Raw genomic sequence first — 19,567 nt, 5'->3', positions numbered from 1 at the left:
GTCCATATTCTAGTGGGTTCATTGTGTCAGACACTGGACAATAGAAATATTTAATATAACTTTTCTCATTACTTTAAAATATCTAGATTAACTTCATACATGGTTTCATTTATGGAAGAATTTTTAAGAAATTGTAAATGTCCTTGAGCAAAAAAGAGATCCTTTGTCAGATAATGAATTGGAGAATAATTTAGGAATAAGTTTCCCAGAGAAGAAGTATAAATAAAAGGGAATTTTTAATTCCAATTGTTAAAAGAAAAATGGGAAGAAATTTCTACTATTTTAATAGAGACAAAACAAGTGGAAAGCAGGAGAAAATGGAATAAAAAACAATGCGATATTTTCCCTTACGTGACCTAAATCACACCACATTAAACACAGCAAGCCTTTCTTCCAGGGCATAGCACCAAGGACAAGCTGCTGTACAGGATATTTTAAGGTAATGGTTTAAATCATTTCTTTTACCTCGTCATTAGCTGGGGAGTTAATCACAGCAGTATTTCTATGTGCCATGTTGGTGAGAAGCCCCACAGCCCAGTTTAACAGAAGCACTCCTCACTGGGAGGCAAATAGCTTTCTTTGCTCTCCAGCCAATCTGGAGACTTCCAACAGCCAGGGCTTGGTGCAGGCTGGCCAGGAAGCGGAACACAGTTGCAGAGAACACTGGCCTTCCTTTGGAGGCGATAATTAGCCTTATAATTCATACTGGAGTCAAAGTAATTAAAGATCGGAAACTGTTATTCACAAGTTGCAGAACTTAGAAATGAGTAAATAGCCGCCCAAAAATCTAGATGTGGGCCCCTTTGCCTGTGTTTACCTGGGAAAAACTTGTGGGCTTGCAGCCTTCAGCATCCTCTGGTCCTCGGGAGGGCTGTAATGCCATGGAACATGCAGTTCTTCCTCCTTTGTCCCCAGTGTAGCCTCCGGAATAGTCTGATTTTCAGAAAAATGGGAGATAATCACCCCACAAGTCAATTTAATAAAATCATAGACAGCTGGAGGATCCAGAGGGAAAAAAAATAACTTTCCTTGTTATTTTCCCCAAAATATCTTTTCAATACTGCCTAAAAATTTGATAATAAAAACTTTTGCTTTTCAGTGACCACTAACTCAAACTTTTACTCAAGAAAGAAAATGGCAAGGCAGTCAGCAGAGAGAAACGGATGTGGAATAAAGCTAGAATGATGAATAAAGCCAGATTATTGAAAAGGACAGCATGGGGGACTTGGTTCTCTAAAAAAAAGAGAGATGAAAGTGTTTTAGGGGAGAGAAAGATATGTTCCCTTTGGCAATAAAAATGGTCTTTTGTGACTCAGGAGTAGCATGCAGCCATCCAGAGATCTTGTGCTGACAGAATTCATCAGAGAAGTTGTCTTGTAACCATCTCTCCACATAGAGCTCAAATCTGGAGAAAGCTGGTGGACTCCCATTTCCTCATGTGTCAAGGGCTAAGGGAGATAGTCTAGTTTTAGACACAAAAAGTAGTTTTTCCTAGAATTTTCAGTAATCTTCTGTTCTGATTATTTTGGGATTCTGTGGAAGGTAAGTTTTCTCTGCTTTTCGGCTTGTACAAAGGTAAGACTTCAATTTTGAAATATGAAGAATGTGTGCATGTGGTGGTATGTTTGTGGGTATGTGTGCATATTTATAGTGTTTGAGGATATCTATGAGTACTGTTTGTCAGTGTATACCTTTTTAGTTGTGTGTACATGTGTACATATTGTGTATGTGTGTGTGTGTGTATGTGTGTGTTATTTTCAGGAAGGAAATGGTAGAAGTCCAGTTGTGAAACCTTAAATAAGATTTCACTTGATTTCTATATGGGAAATCAAACTAATAAAACTGTGGTCTGATTCAAAGACAGCCGCACCTATTGTGTTGAGCACATTTCTTATTAAAAGGTTTGTGCATAATTCATGTTTTCTGTAGTACACTGACAGTTCTCTACAGCCTGTTCAGAGAAAGTAAGGAAAAGTTACCTCATTCTGCCCATGAATCTGTACTTTAGTCTGCCAGTAGACATTCTTCAAAGACACAACCATCCAAGGCCATCTCAAGACTCAAGGCGAGATTTCAACCGGCAATGAGCTTGTGATTCATATAATTTCTCTGAACGTTAACTATGCTTGACAGTTAATTCTGTCATCCACATTTCATCTTCTCTGAACTTTATGTTCCCACATCAGAATCCGTCTTTTTTTTACAGATGTGTGTACAGTTTTACCTGGAAAATATTTTAGGCCCACAAGGAAAAGAAGAAAGATTGTGTTGAATCTCACTGCTTGGGAAGGTGACTGAGCAGCCTCTTCTACATTACCCTTTGGGAGAAGACTTCAGGAAAGAGTGCTTCAGGAAAAAGAAATGGTAACTGGTTAAGAATTCTTCAACCCAAATTATATGTTCTAAAACTTTAGAGTCTGCAATAACGACAGGAAATTCCAGGATCTGAAACGTATTAGTGATCTGAAATTTAAGTAATGTAAATTTCCCCCCAAATGACAGTTATAAAGCATAGTGTAAAATAACATGATCCATAATTTTGCAGATATTTGTAGGTATTGAGTGTTGAGGAAAGGGAAAATAGGTACAGGAAATATAATTTTAAAGCCATATTAAAATCACTTTTTGCTAGGCTATAGCTCAATGGTAGAGCTTTTACCTAGCATGCATGAGGCCCTGGGTTTCATCCTGTAAAAATAGATAAATAGGAGAGAGAGAGAGAGAGAGAGAGAGAGAGAGAGAGAGAGAGAGAGAGAGAGAGAGAGAGAAGAAGAAGAAGAAGAAGAAGAAGAAGAAGAAGAAGAAGAAGAAGAAGAAGAAGAAGAAGAAGGAGAAGAAGAAGAAGAAGAGGAGGAGGAGGAGGAGGAGGAGGAGGAGGAGGAGGAGGAGGAGGAGGAGGAGGAGGAGGAGGAGGAGGAAGGAGGAGGAGGAGGAGGAGGAAAGGAAGGAAGGAAGGAAGGAAGGAAGGAAGGAAGGAAGGAAGGAAGGAAGGAAGGAAGTTAGTTTGATTTACTTTTTCCATTATGGGTGGGCATTTGGCACTGACCCATGACAGTATTCTCCCATAATCTGCCTTTGTAAAGCATCTGCATCCCTCAGTAAGCCCCAGAGTACCACACATGCCTGAAATCCTATATCTGCTATCCTTGCCATTCATGTCTCATCTTGGTATTTAGGGTTCATACCTACTCATGATTTGTGTATTGCCTGTAGTTCCTCCAGAAAAAAAAAAACACCATTTCTTAACAGTTCACTAGAGAAGATTATAATTCATAGAAACTAATATCATTTTCATATTGGAATTCTGTCCAAATACAAATCCCAGATGGATGTTCACATGTTCCTTAGCGACCCCAGCCTGCAGAGATTTGTGTTTTCTCCTCCTGCCTTTTTCTTTTATAGCTTTCAGCATAAACTTAATCACATATATTTAACCTCCATAATTGTTCTCAGTATAAATTATTACTCTGACAGTGTTTAATATCCTGTCAGCAGGATCTACGTTATTCCCTCTATATATCCCATGAAGTACCTAGAATACTACTTAGTAGGTACTCAAAAATGTTCATAGATTTTATTTGGTAATGTCATAAATGGTAAATTGTAAAATCACTTAATCTCTTCAGTTATTGGGATTCTAGACTTGGGTTCTTACTGGTGTGCGAGTCAACTCACTGTAAGCTGAAAGAATGTGTCACATTGACACTTACACTCTGCATGCATCTCTGTGCCCTGTAGGTTAGAATGCAAGCACATGGGTTCTTTGTTCAACCTAGAATGCAGTATGGGGTCCTCAGTAAGTGCATGATGAATGAAGAAAACTTATTCTATCAGATTACACGGAATGTCAGCAAGTTCAAACCCCCACTTTTGAGAACACTCCTCCCCATTTGGAGGTGAACCTGGTAGTTAGTAAAGTTCCCTCTATATTGGCCACAACTGACCGGCCCTAGGGTGTACACTGACCTGAGCAATCTAGTCAGATCCTTCCTTATTCTTGCAGAAGTAGAAGTTGAGGGAACTTGGGTACAAACCGTGACTAAGGAGGGCAGTGAGGTGGACTGTGGACTGGGAATGCCACGTTCCACCTTTGCAAGATGGAGAGAAGAGAAAGCTGATCTGTGGAGAGAACAAATGGAACAAAGGCCAAAAGGAGGAGAGTCCAGTCCTGTGGCAAGAACAGGGGAGCTTTGCCCCAGCACCCTATCCTGACTCTGTTTCTAATCCCTTGGGAGATCAATTTACTTCCAGTCCTTAGTTTCCACGAGTCTTCATGAGTCAGTCCTGGGCAATCCCAAGCTAGTTATTAGGGTTTCCCACCACTATATTACCAAAATTGTTTTTTCTTTTTTTAAATTTTTATTGTTGGTTGTTCAAAACATTACATAGTTCTTGATATATCATATTTCACACTTTGATTCAAGTGGGTTATGAACTCCCATTTTTACCCTGTATACAGATTGCAGAATCACATCAGTTACACATCCATTGATTTACATATTGCCATACTAGTGTCTGTTGTATTCTGCTGCCTTTCCTATCCTCTACTATCCCCCCTCCCCTCCCCTCCCCTCTTCTCTCTCTACCCGCTCTACTGTCATTCATTTCTCCCCCTTGTATTATTTTTCCCTTTCCCCTCACTTCTTCTTGTATGTAATTTTGTATAACCCTGAGGGTCTCCTTCCATTTCCATGCAATTTCCCTTCTCTCTCCCTTTCCCTCCCACCTCTCATCCCTGTTTAATGTTAATCTTCTTCTCATGCTCTTCGTCCCTACTCTGTTCTTAGTTACTCTCCTTATATCAAAGAAGACATTTGGCATTTGTTTTTTAGGGATTGGCTAGCTTTACTTAGCATAATCTGCTCTAATGCCATCCATTTCCCTGCAAATTCTATGATTTTGTCATTTTTTAATGCAGAGTAATACTCCATTGTGTATAAATGCCACATTTTTTTATCCATTCGTCTATAGAAGGACATCTAGGTTGGTTCCACAGTCTTGCTATTGTGAATTGTGCTGCTATGAACATTGATGTAGCAGTGTCCCTGTAGCATGCTCTTTTTAGGTCTTTAGGGAATAGACCGAGAAGGGGAATAGCTGGGTCAAATGGTGGTTCCATTCCCAGCTTTCCAAGAAATCTCCATACTGCTTTCCAAATTGGCTGCACCAATTTGCAGTCCCACCAGCAATGTACAAGTGTACCCTTTTCCCCACATCCTCGCCAGCACTTGTTGTTGTTTGACTTCATAATGGCTGCCAATCTTACTGGAGTGAGATGGTATCTTAGGGTGGTTTTGATTTGCATTTCTCTGACTGCTAGAGATGGTGAGCATTTTTTCATGTACTTGTTGATTGACTGTATGTCCTCCTCTGAGAAGTGTCTGTTCAGGTCCTTGGCCCATTTGTTGATTGGGTTATTTGTTATCTTATTGTCTAATTTTTTGGAGTTCTTTGTATACTCTGGATATTAGGGCTCTATCTGAAGTGTGAGGAGTAAAGATTTGTTCCCAGGATGTAGGCTCCCTATTTATCTCTCTTATTGTTTCTTTTGCTGAGAAAAAACTTTTTAGTTTGAGTAAGTCCCATTTGTTGATTCTAGTTATTAACTTTTGTGCTATGGGTGTCCTATTGAGGAATTTGGAGCCCGACCCCACAGTATGTAGATCGTAGCCAACTTTTTCTTCTATCAAATGGCGTGTCTCTGATTTGATATCAAGCTCCTTGATCCATTTTGAGTTAACTTTTGAAGTAGCTTGAAAAGTATTTGTATTAGTTCCTCTTTAAAGGTTTTGTAAAACTCTGCTGTATAACCATCTGGTCCTGGGCTTTTCTTAGTTGGTAGTCTTTTGATGGTTTCTTCTGTTTCCTCAATTGATATTGTTCTGTTTAGGTTGTCTATATCCTCCTGTCTCAATATGGGCAGATCATATGACTTAAGAAATTTATCGATGCCTTCACTATCTTCTATTTTATTGGAGTATAAGGATTCAAAATAATTTCTGATTATCTTCTGTATTTCTGAAGTGTCTGTTGTGATATTGCCAAAATTGTTTTTTCTATTTGAATACAAAAACTGTAGTAGAGTTTGAACTATAAGATAATGTAGAATATTTTTTTAGCTAGTAGTCAATTTGTCCCTCTTTCAGCTCTACCATACGCTGTGCTTGACTAAGTAATGTCTTAATTTTCTTATTGCTGAGTTAACGATGTTCATCTCGATGACATGGACGATTTCATCTCCCTACTTCTGTGATTCTGCCACAGCACCAGTTATGTCAATGAAAATGACAATAATAAATTAGCCAAATGTTTCCACATATTTGGACATTTGGTAACATGTGGAGAACATATCCAGGTATTTATAGCATGCTTTAATTTTCACTTAGATTAGTTAAATTGGTACAGTTTCATTTCAAACTCATTTTTACAATCCTTCACATTCACGTAGCACCAGACTTTATTTGTTTTATTCTGAGATATTTTCCGAATAGCAATCATGAAATCAAAATTGTGTTTAAATAGGCTTTTCTGATCCATGTGCATGGAACACCTGTTTTTTTTTATGTCTACAGAAGGCTCTGTCTCATTAAAAATTTAGTACCATGATTTTATGTTCTTTTGTTCTGAATATATTAAAGTATCTTTCCCAAAAACATTTATAAGATTTCCTGGTTGTAAGTAAATGCAAAAAAACATTAAACAATTAAAGAAAATCAAAACTTGGAGTATGGCCTTAATACTAATAAATACAGACCCAAGGACCAGAAACTGAAAAGATGGCATGTTGAGGGGGGAAAAAAAAAACAAGAATGCTTATCACATCCAACTCTAAATTTTTAATAAACCACTCATACTAGGTTCTAAAAAATAGGATCCTAGATGGTTAGATTAAATTGCCATTGTTAATGCAGAAAAAATTTTCAAGTCATAATTCATTCTATTCTTATTTCTTGTTAAGCTGCTACAAAATATGTCCCCTGACCCAAGTTCAATACTGTACATAAAATTATATTTCTGTTATACAACAAAGTCTGCCTAAAACAATGAAAACAATGTTTTAAAATGCTCTCATAACTGAGTCCAAATCCAAAATGTTAGTTTTGCTTATGCAGTTATCTATAATATTCTGATTCCATGGGAAAACTCATATTACAAACAGGGCAGGATTATTTGGGGGGCCCAGAACTCATGCCTAGAGCCACAACATTAACCCAGTGTCTTAGTCCAGAACATACTGCCATCCAACCCAGTGCAGATGACCATTTGTCCCTGGCTCAGATACACATAGGCAGTTAAGGAGCTTACTCATGGGCATGAACCACTCTCTAGATGGTGGAAACCAACTAGACTCAGCATCCAGACTCATCCTGTCATCTTTTCAGTTTCCTGTCCTTGGGTCTGTATTGATTAGTCATGTTCCAACTTTTTTTTTATTAATTTAATATATTTTTTACATTTACTTATGACCAGGAAATCTTATAAATGTTTTGGAGCAGAACATCAATGTGGGTGACTGGCAGGAAAAGTATGATAAAAGCTGTCTGATAACCACAGATGGGAAGAAAAATAAGACATATGCCAAAGTTAGGACTTCAGAAAATCTACAAACAGGTACAGAAAAATAAAAAATAGCTTAGTTTAGATAGTGCATGAAGGTAGTTAGTAGGAAATAAAACTAGAAATTATGTTGGAACCAGATTATAAATGACACTATTTGGCAAGCCAAGGAAGTCAAAACTCAAAAAATATCTGAGACACCTGTTTTAGACAGCTTTTTCATCACTGTGACCAAAAGACCTAACATGAGCCATTGAAAGATGATAAGTTTGTTTGGCTCATGATTTTAGAGGTTTCAGCCTCTATACAACTGACTCCAGAGATCTGGACCCAAGGTGACACAGAACATCATGGTGGAAGCATGTGGCAGAGGAAAATCTTTTGGGACATGGTAACAAAGAGTCCAAAAGAGCTTCATGACCATGAATAAAATATAAACCTCAAACTCATACCCCCAGTGACCCACCTCCCCAGCCACACCCTACCTGCCTGCAGTTATCACTCAGTTAATCCTTTCAAGTGGTTAATGCACTGACTTAGGTTAAGACTCTCATAACCCAATCCATTCTGCTTGTGAATTTTCTTGCATTATCTCACACATGAGCTTTTGGGGGATACTTCATATCCAAGCTGTACCCATACCCTTTGTGATTTTTAAAAATTTTTAATTTGTTCTGCTCAGTTATACACAACAGTAGAATGCATTTTGACATATTGTACATACAAGGAGTATAACTTCCCATTCTTGTGGTTGTACATGACTAGAGGTACATTGGTTGTGTATCCATATGTGAACATAGGACGTTTTGTCCAATTCATTCTATTGTCTTTCCTATTTGTATCTCCCCTTCCTTCCCTTAACACCCATTTTTTAAATAATCCAATGAACTTCTATTCCCCTGCATGATTTTTAAACAGAATATTGAATTATAATAATGGAAACAGGAATGACAATATTAGATCCTATTAATAAATCATAATCATCTAAATTGGGAGTGGTATTGCATGAAAACCAAGCTTAATAAGGGATAGTATATGGGCTCAGAAAGGAAAAATTACTTAACACCTACTTGACAAAAATTAATAAAATATACCTGTACTGTAAGATGGAAAGGTTTAATTTCTGTAAGAGAGGGCCAGAATGTTTAGAAATCTAGTCGCATGCCTTCCTTGTATCCTTTTTCTTTCATTCACCAACTCTATTTGACCCGCTACCAATTCAGGGCTACTTGTAATCTTCAGAAACACATGCGATTTCAGAAAAAAAAAAAAATCAAATCCACTTTGATCTACTACTCGAAGAGAGGAAAAGTCACCTTTACTGACCATAAAAGCTAATATCCACTGAGCAGACAATAGATGCCAGGCATAGTCCTATTCATTTTATAAGCCTTATCTCATTGCATCTTTCAAAAAACACTACATGGTAACTTCTATTGTATCATTTTCTGAGTTTAATATATATTGAAGAATTTTCCCAAGGCTACAGAGTTTATACACTTTGCTCTTAGCCAACCCACATGCTTTGTACTACATAATTTAAAAACATAACCTCTGATCTGGGGGTGTCAAAAGCTCTCACATGTTCATAGTTTCTACTTATTTTCCTGTGAACCTGTCTGCCCCTTGTGCTTAAATTCTCTTACCTAAGCTGTGTCTGGTGGTTCCCACCATAGTCCAGGTGGTAGCCTACAGCACTGCTTACCCATGTTGAGCACTCCACTCCAAGGCTCCATCCCCCAGGTAAACATCACTGTGTAAAGTATGGCCACATGATGTGTTTGGGGCATTGATCTCTGAGTGCAGTGACAGGAATTCATTCTGGGGAGGATACAGAAGAGCTACTGATAATTCTCCATGACCTATTTCCTCTCTGCCACAGGAAGGCCAATGACAGAGATAAAGAGTTCCATCAGATTAGCTCTCTGAATGGAGATATGTTGAGTCAAAGCACAGCTGACCTTCAGTGGATCCCCTCTAAGAGTCAAACTCTGTGTCTCTATCTTCTGTCCTAAAATTTGTGCTTTCTCCTTTTTAGCCTCTGTGACTTAGAGACTCTCCTTACAGCACCAGTTTCTATCCTAAATGTTGCTGTAGATCACATGCCCCAAGAAACAGACTTCAGAATTCTGAGATTTGTAGATGGTGTATATATTGGGACGTGGTCTTTAGAAAATCACATGCAGCAGTGAGGGAAGTAGGACTGGGGGATGGAGGAGTAGTCCTGATGCAGTTGCAGAGAAGCTTTTGGCGATATGTTTAGCGATTGGGAACTGGAAACCCCATGGACTTTTCCCAGTTGGGGAAAGAGGATGGGATCCATGTCTACTCCATGGACCTGCTATTAGTCATGTTGTATACCCATAGGAAAGGCAGCTTATTTGACAATGTCAATTTCCATATAAGGGCTTAACCTTTATCCATCGTGGCAAAACTCTGTCCAGTCAGGACAATGGATTGCTTCATAGTCTTAAGTTCAGTAGAACTTTGCTGCATCTCCAAATGGAAGCATCCCCCTCTTAAAACTGAAAACTGCAAAGCAGACGAGCTTGAGAGTCTCATAAACGAGAAGGACAAATTGCCATGTGTGAAGTTTGTATTGGTGGTTGACTTTCTCAAGAGACAGTGTCACATCAGGACCTCTGGGGAGGATGAATTCTCCAAAGCAATAAATGTGAATTATCCAGGTGAGTGAGAGTCCATGCTGTGTCAAGAGACAACGTACATTCCAGCAAGTATGACGATAAAGGCCACCATGAACATTCAATTTATATGTCCACTGTGCAAGCACTAGAGTTGCCACTGATATAGGCAGCTGACATAGGTCAATGCGCTTTGTTGAACATTTATGTCATATCAAGATGTTCACATTTTATGCCCACTTATATATGTTAGCCAGATATGTCAGTTTTTACATAGTTCTTGTCTTTGATGGTCCAATATTTTTCATGCCCAGCCATTTACTAAGCAGCCAAACCATGCTTGTTGCCCATAAGTCCAATATATTATTTTACTTCAGGATGACTTTCTATCCACACAAAATTCACAACATGATGTATTGCCTGAACTTGGCCAATGGGAGGATTTCACATAACTGCTGTTTTTGAGGCCACTGAGAGAAATTTAGGATCTTCTGTTTTCATTTTGCACATACCCAGAAGACTCATCTATCAACACTGATGTTTTTCTTCTTCCATCAGGTGTTCATAAGGAAGTCTTCATGTGGCCATAGGTGTGAGCAGATGTAGACATTAGTGAAATGTGGTGGATAATATAGAGGACTCAGTTGCTGCTTATGCAGCTTATTTGTGCTTTCTTTCCTTGTCTATGTGTAAACCCAGATGTTCTTTTTCCATTTTTTTTCCATGGTTGCTTTCAGGACAACAGAATATATTGTTTTGAGAGGACTGATAAATCCAGTTAAAGGTTGGTGACTTAGAACACAGGACAGCTAATGCCTTTCGGTCATTTTATCTTCTCTCTCCTATCTCAGTAACTTTTATGTGACATATAATTGCCTGTCATGTATGCCATATTGTGCTCCCATAACTCAGGTGTATACATTATGATCATCTGGGAGTTGCCATAAATCCATACCATTTTTACCCACTGCAGCCACCTCTACACCACAGGAACTGTTCGTTTATATGGATCAAGTAGAAAGTCTGCTTCTAATGCAGACTGTGCCTCCTGCAGCATCTTTACCTTCTCTGTTCCTTATCACAATATGGCAGCTCTCATTGGCATTTTATAAATTAACTGAGTAGTTGCCAAGTATGGATTGTGTTGCCCAGAACCTGTAGAGACCTACCAGATTTTCATCTTTTTTTCTTGGTGGCAAAAGGAGCTAACACAGTGTGTTTGAGACCATTGAACCCCACAATCTTCTCCAATGTGTTTGGGTCCTGAAACTTTTTAGGTTTATCTCCCATTCTGTGGAGTACGTATATCTTTCAAATGTCTTCAGCATACCTGAAATTTTTTGCTCTTCTTTTTCAACTAATAAGATGTCATGAACTTAGTAGATTCATGTGGTATTCTGCAGAATGTTCCTAGTTATTTCAGAATGTGTTAAGGTAGGGTAAATTAACGCATCTCAGAAGTAAGACCATAAATGTGCACTCTTGATATCCCTGTGTGAGTGTGAACTGCTTCTGATCTTCCTTCCTAGTAGGAATGAGAAGCACCATACCAATGGCTGTTCACCGTCTACGTGAACTCCCACTAACATGTTCTGTAATAATACAGCACTTACTCCAGCTTTTAAGTTAATTGAGTTGCAGTCATTGACTGTCATCCTCCAAGATCAATCTGTTTTTATAACCAAATTTATAAATTAAATGGGGATATGATGGAGACCATACTCCCAAAGTGTTGTCCTTAAACATGACAGTAGTCTCTGATTCCTGTCCCCCATGAATGCAATATTCCTTAGGCTTTATGTATCTTAACCAAGAGAATGGTAGTGTCAGAAGTCATTCTGACACTGCCCAATTTCAGAGTCCTTGCCAATAAGTCCAGACATTCTTCATTCTATTATGGCAGGAAAGGGAAAATTACTACTTAGTGGGTCCTTAGAACTAGTGGATCATCTGTGAGACAAAACTGGGCTATGGATTTATCTACTACTTGACTTTATTATACCTCCACTCTAATAGGGCTACACGATGATGCTTGAAGTTCCCAAGCACCAATTCTAAGAATGGCCAGTGTCTAGTAGTCTTGAATACCAGGCTCTAGTCCTGTTATGGTTTGGATGTGAGATGCTCCCCGAAAGCTCACATGTGAGACAATGCAAGAAGATTCAAAGGAGAAATAATTGGGCTGTAAGAGTCTTAACCCAATCAGTGATTTAATCCCCTAATAGGCATTAACTGGGTGGTCACTGAAGTTGTAGGGTGTGACTGGAGGAGGTAGGAATGGGACATGGCTATGGGTATAAAATTTTGTATCTGGAGGGTGGAGTCATTCTATCTCTGTTTTCTGATCTTGATATGAGTGTCTTCCCTCTGCCACACTCTTCCCCCCATGAAGTTTTGCCTCAACTCAACCCTGAGGAATGGAGCCAGCCTTCTATGGATTAAGACCTCTGAAACTGTGAGCCCTAAAATAAACTTTTCCTCCACTAAACTTGTTCTGGACAGATTTTTTTAGACATAGCAGCCAAAAAGCTGAATAAAACAAGTCCCTTCGGTGAAGAACTTAAAAATTCATTACTACTTTTTGCTCATTTTGACACAGAACTTCCTACACAGATTCTCTTATCTGAAGTTCAGAAACTCTTCTAGGGACCTGATTTTTCATTCAGGTACATGACCTCTTCCTCCTGATCATCCCTTTGTTTCTTTTGGTGGAAGATTGACCAGTACACTTCTTGGTCACCTACATATTTGTTTATGATATTGTCAACTTCTATTAAGCACATCTTAAACTCTTGTGGTCAGGACCCCCAGTTGACATTCTCATATAGTTATTCATTAGAATTATTTTGCCTATATCTTTATGGTCTTGTGCTTTTGTAACAGAATATGATAGAGTTGGTAACTTAGAGTGAACAGAATTTATTGACTCATATTTCTACAGACTAGGAACTCCAATACAAAGTTGCTGGTATTGGGCAAGTCCCTTCTCACCTAAATCATAACATGGCAGAGTGCTTCACATTAGTAAAAGAGGGGAGAGGGAGGGGGCGGGCACATGAGTGAGCAAGGTAAATCAAACCCACTCTCACAATAATAAAACAGCTCCAGAGATAATGGCATTAGTACATTTGTGATGGTGGATCCCCCAAGACTGGGACACCTCTTCATGATCCCACTTCCAAATACCATCACAATGGCAATTAAATTTCAGCATGAGTTTTGGAGGGAGCCAACACTTATAACATTTTCCTTGTCAATGAATAAGAACTTCCATTTGGAAAGTAGAAGAAAGATCAGTGGAGTAGAGGAAGGATATTGAGGGGACCAAACATTTTTATGTACGTGTAAGAATACATTACAGTGCATTTCACCTTTATGCATATCCATAATTCATTAACCTAAAAAAAACTATAAATAAACAGAAGAAATATCACTAGAGTAGAGAAAACAGAATGGGGTAGTAAGATGGGTTAAAAAGGGAAGTATTAGGGACTGAATTGGAGCAAATTATATTCCATGCTTGTATAATTATGTCAAAATGACCTGTCTGGGAGAGTCCTGGGCTTGCACAAGCATAATGTAGACCAATGGCTGCAGATCTCAACCAAGATGCTCCAATAGTATATAATTATCTATCATGTAATAATTAGAAAAACTGCCATGTGGCCTCAATTGTTTCAAGGTTCTGTCTTTCCAGTGGATTTCAGGGATCTCAGTTTCTCCTACTGCAGGATCTTTAATTCTATTCCACATCTCTCCCTTAACCAACTTTATATTCTATTCCTCATGATCCAACTTTCTCATATTTGGGTACAAATCCACTGTCAATGGAGCATCTTGGTTGAGCTCTGCAGCCATTGGTCTACATTATGCTTGTGCAGGCCCAGGACTCTCCCAGAGAGGTCAGGAAGGGAGGTAGATAGAATTAGGCCCTGGAGGTTCATGTGGTCTGACAAGGCAGAAGCCTCTGTAACATCTTGAAGAAAGAGAAGAGTTCTAGCCTTTCACAGAATGGGTGGCTTCCAACAAGTTCAGGGGAATATGGAGATTTGAGGCTTTGAGGGTTCAATCCAGATGTTCTCATTCCAGATTTAAGAATCTCACTTCTTCACAATGGGCTTCCTGACCTTGTTATACCAGATCTTGTATATAACAGATGTTGAAGATTCAGTGCTCTCTACATCTCTGCCACTCATTTCATAAATAAGACCTGAACCAGGTTCTCATTTATTCTGTCCACTGATTGAGGGTGCTAAGATGCTTTCCATGTACTGCAGCAACGGCTTTCTGTTCTTCATGCTTTGCTTTATTTTGGAGTTGCCCACCTTCAACTTCTGATTACCCTTCCTGAATGCACCAATGACCCCCAGCAAGGCTTTCCTGTTCCACTTTGCTCCAAATTCACCGAACACCTGATATTGTATGCATACCAACACATTCCCTTCCCTAGTATTCCATCCCAGGGCTGTATGAATGAGAGTTGAGTGTTTGTATCACAGCCCCATGTCAGGATAAATCATGCTCCATTTTCCACAACTAAAACAGTTTTCACTGCCAGCCAATCACTGAACAATCCAGCTTGAAACCCACATTTCAGAGTCAGCTTCCTTCTGGGAACAGTTGGCATCAACTGTCATAAATAAGATTACTAGGAAACAAATATATTGAGTTTCTGATGTTTGCAAAAAAAAGTGGCTTATTCAGAAAGAGGGATGAAGAGAGCAGGATAGACCAGGTAGAGAGATTAAACTGTGGCGAAGTTTTATGGGTGGTTTCAACTGATATTGTGGTGGGATTCTGGGGCTGGGAAAACTTCAGCTTGTTCTAACTGAGGCAAGGGAGCCTCATCTTCTATTCCTACATCAGTTCATTAAATTTAGGGTACCCCAAGAAAGCACACGTAATCTTGCACAATATAGTCCCCCTTCACTGAGGGCAGTTCCTAGAGTGGAACTCAAGTGTGAGCAGTGAGCTGACAAGTCAGAAACCAGCCAGGGTGGAGTGATTGCCTAAGTCCTGAAGAAAAGTTGGTTGGTACACCAGAGCAGGTGAAAGCACTCAGCTAATTCCAGGACACTTTTTCTAAATTTGAAGTTGATGAATTATTTCCCTATGGTTCACCTCCTTTAAGCCACATAAAGGCTCTTGTGTTAAGGCCACATCACTCTGTTGGCCTAAAGCTCTCTGGACACAATGAAATAGAATCTTGACTTTCAATCTGCTCCTCCAGTCTCTTAATGGAATTAGATGAATGGAATTTAAAGGAAATGCCAAATTCAGTGCTCTCCCATTTCTTTTTAGCAGAGCTAAGTTATTGGTTGATTACCGACACTTAAGGAGCTTCTATTCTTTGCAGTTCAAGAGTTTCACAGCAATTTCAATTTCAAGTTCTCAAGACCCATGGTAGGAATGGAAATGAAAATATTTTGGAGGAAAGACTTTACTTCCCAAAATTATAACATAAGTGATTGCCTATTTATAAAGTTTGATCATAGTAAAATATCCCAAGTTGAATCAATAACTATATACTTATTGGCCACAGTGAAATTTATGCTGTGAAGAGATAGATACCATATGGCAGGCATTGTCTTTTCCAACAGAACACATTATGTAGAAGGAAAATGTTCATTTATTCAAACAAACTCTGTTGACTAGTGGTCAAATACCAGTCATTTTCTAGCCACCTTAGGTGACACAGGAATAAACCCACAACTTCTAAGTTTGCAATAAACTGAGATAGCCAGAAAAATATAAAATTAATTATATTAAATAAGGCATGGATATTGGGTGAAGGCCAAATTGATTTTAAATGTGAAGTCATTTTTCACATATTTCATAGCTGCGACCAGCACCCTTCAGAGAAATTCCTAGTTAGATGCTCACAGTGAACTGTAAATGCAGTAGTCCACAAAGATGATCATACTGGACCAGGGGTAAGCAGTTCATGAAGGCTGTAATCAATACCAGAAATTGAACTAAATGTACTTAGAGAAGAACCCAACAGGGATAATGAGAAAATAATTATTCCCAAGCAAAAGAAAACAATATCTTTAATATTTCTGCATGTACTTGTTTATTTTGTCTTTGCTGATAAATAGCTGGCAGTTTTCAAACGGGTTCAGACACCAACTATCTGAAATACAGGTCAATGACAACAGGTGAAGCACAAAATCAATACCCTACATCTCAGGAAGTATTGATTTGCTTAACAGAAGGAAAAATACAATTCAAGCAAAAGCTGAATACAAAATTAACCTTATACTACACCCCAAAGAAAGCTACACATGTGCTTTGAGAGCTTATTTAGAGATTCTCGCAGGGTTGTACAGCTACTCATACCCGCAACCTAAGAAAGGTCTTCCTCTATCGGGAAAGGTCATCCTCTTCCAAAACGTGTACATCTTTAGAAGGGATGCGCATGGAGAGGTTGGGGAGGAAGGGAAAACCCACCTCTCCAGCCAGATCATCCAAACAACTCTGGAAATGTAAACATAAGTGATTGCCTATTAACAAAGAATCTTAGGCAAGTTGCAGACTGGGTATTCACACCTAGGGACTGATGATAATAGAATTATATTATCTTTCTTTACTTATTTTTAATTGTTACATTCATCTACATAGGTATTTATTGGTACAATAGAGTACATATTATATATCTCTCAAATAATGAAATATGATTTATCCATGAATAACATAAATATTTCTGTGTAAGCAAATGCATATTAATGGCATACTTAAATAGTGCGTTCAGCCCTGAAAAAGGCAAATATAGGCATGTGCTCTTATTTTCTATTGACCCTAAGAATAGTTTTTTAAAAGTCAGTGTTGTTCACTTACTGAACTTTATTGATTTTCCTTCATTTAATGTATTCAGTCTTATGTAACTTGAATAATCAAGACCTACTTCAAACATGAGACATATTTGAGTTTGGCATGAGGGGTGGGGTAAATGAAAATTTCATGAATATCCATCATGTGCTTATCATTTGAAACTAAATTATAGATTATATATGTGTATGTATTCTCTTTTGTGAATCAAAACTGAAAGGAGTGATTTTAAAGGTAACAAATAAATGTAAGTTGAACTGAATCAACCTCTATTACTTTTGGTTTCCTAACCAAATTTACCCACATCCAAAGATTACTAGTTCAATTTTTTCACTTCTAATTTATTGAAACATTCAGAGATTCCATTATACCCCAAACTTGAGAGGAAATATCTGAGCAGCCAGTCTAGTTATAAAATATGACAGAGTTCTGATTCTACTCCTCATTGGGAGTTTATTAGTTCATGGGGAAAAATTAAATGTATTTGTTAAAGTGTTTATTCAAGGCTAAATGCTGAAAAACAGAATTAGTTAACACTGAAATCATTCAGCTTATGCCTGACATTTCTGAAACAAAGGATGATTATCCTTGACTTATCTTGATTGTAGCTTTCGTAATGTTACTGTTGGAAAAAGATCTCTTAATTAACAAGGCTTCTCAAACAAATCCATATTTGAATCTATACTGCATTTACTTGGATGTTCTGCTTACATTCAGCAAGTCTCAAATCTTCACTTCACTTTTGTTTAAATAAAACATCAATTTTCTAATAATTATGCATTTAAAATTTAAGTATAGTGAAAAAACCAGGTTGAAAGTACATCAAAGCAGCACTTTTGTAAATAGGTCTCATTAATTCTAAATTGGCTTCTTTTTCCATTCATCCTTTCTGCATTTATGACAAAATTACAAAACTCAATGCTCTCAAGTCCTGTATACTTGAATAGGAGGAAGTTGGTACTGATCTATGATGGTCCCTGTGCTGTGTTAGGCATAGGGAACATCCTGCTTTCAAGAGGCAGTTAGATCCCTAATCCTCCTCAAGATTTAGCCTTTACCAGAACTTTCCATAATAGAGATGAGAGTTATATAGGGGAACGGGTTTTTCTTATAACTTATGATTTTTTGACAGTTTTGAAAACAAAATTTACAAATACTGTAAGTCATTGTTTTTTACCACCAGATTTCCTAACTCTGCAATGATTTCTGTATTTTCTGTGTTTTCTTTTAAAATACCAGGCACTTTATAATTTTGCCTATAATTGTTTATACATATAAATTTTCTCCACAAAATATTTTTAGAACAACTTATTGCTAAGTTATTTTAAACCACTATCCATCTTTAAATTTTACACATAAATATACTATAATGTCAGATGCGTGACATTTAAATCAGAAGATTTCTGAAAAAAAAAATAGTCATGAACTTTTCTCTCATGGATTATACAGTCATGGATAATGCAAGAGGGGGCTATTGGTAGGAAGGGCAGGGCTAAGGAATGATTATTTTATGAAATACAGAAAACAATATAAACTGCTCAGAATATGAAAAAATTGTCACTATATGTGCATTATTTGAAACTGAATAAATCCAGATAAATTTTATTCAGACAAGTTAGAATTCTGTACATTCTCTAAAGCACGAAATGAGTCATTAGGCAGATTACAGAAATTTGGGAAACTCAGTTAGTAGAGGTGCTTGTTATAAGAGCCTTATCAAATGTATCTGCTCTCAATATTGAAGCTTAAAAGAAAGACAAGTTCAGTTATTCTTGGTAACTGTGGGGGACTGGATCTAGGACCTCCATGGATAGCCAAACTGTAGCTGTTCAAGTTCCTTATGTAAAAATGTCATTGTGTTTGCATACAACCTATATGTATCCTACTGTGTTTGTTAAATTATCTTTAGCATAATTGTAATACCTAAAAAATATAAATGTGATGTAAACAATTGCATTTTTTAGGGAAGGTTGACCAGGAAGTCTCCACATGTTCATTACAGTCCCAACCATCACAACCTTAACTACAGAGCACATTAACAAGACACCAGAAGAGCAATGCTCCAAAACTTGTTGAGCTGGTGAGAGACTGGGGAGTATTGGAGGCTGCTGCAGAGTATGCCTACAAATAACTTAATTCCCCTGGACTCATCGCAGAGATGGGCATATGGCAAATTCAAGTTTTACTTGTTAGAAATTTCTGGGATGTTTGGAAGAATAACACTCATTCATATTTGGTTAAATGGATGTAAGCAAAACGTGTATACAGAGAGCCCACTTATTTGTTCTGCCCCGCCTGCCTTTCTGTGCCCATCTAAGGCAGTAAGATTCAATATGAGATAGTGCCTTTAATAGGAAGGGAAAGAAGAAGCTGGCTAGGGGCTCCTTCCTGACCTCGTCTTCCTGTCTTGAATACGGAGATGATTGTTGGAGCTGCAGAGATCTTGGCATTAGCATCATTTTCCACTGAAGCAAAGGTAACTGTTTGCTTCTGGTAGAGTTCTCACAGGAGAAACATGTCCATTTACATAAGCCATTGTT

The 19,567-nt window shown here is 38.0% G+C and overlaps 1 pseudogene; it reads right to left on the bottom strand.

Moving 5' to 3' along the window:
* Positions 1 to 539: 539 nt before the first annotated feature.
* The window catches only part of LOC139702422 (ubiquitin carboxyl-terminal hydrolase 31-like), a 114,164-nt pseudogene continuing 95,136 nt past the window's right edge, over positions 540 to 19,567 (bottom strand).

Source organism: Marmota flaviventris, chromosome 17 (assembly GCF_047511675.1).
Source record: "Marmota flaviventris isolate mMarFla1 chromosome 17, mMarFla1.hap1, whole genome shotgun sequence".
In the NCBI taxonomy this organism is placed as follows: Eukaryota; Metazoa; Chordata; class Mammalia; order Rodentia; family Sciuridae; genus Marmota; species Marmota flaviventris.
The sequence above is the reverse complement of the archived record's forward strand: the minus strand, read 5'-3'. Positions and strand labels throughout refer to the sequence as shown.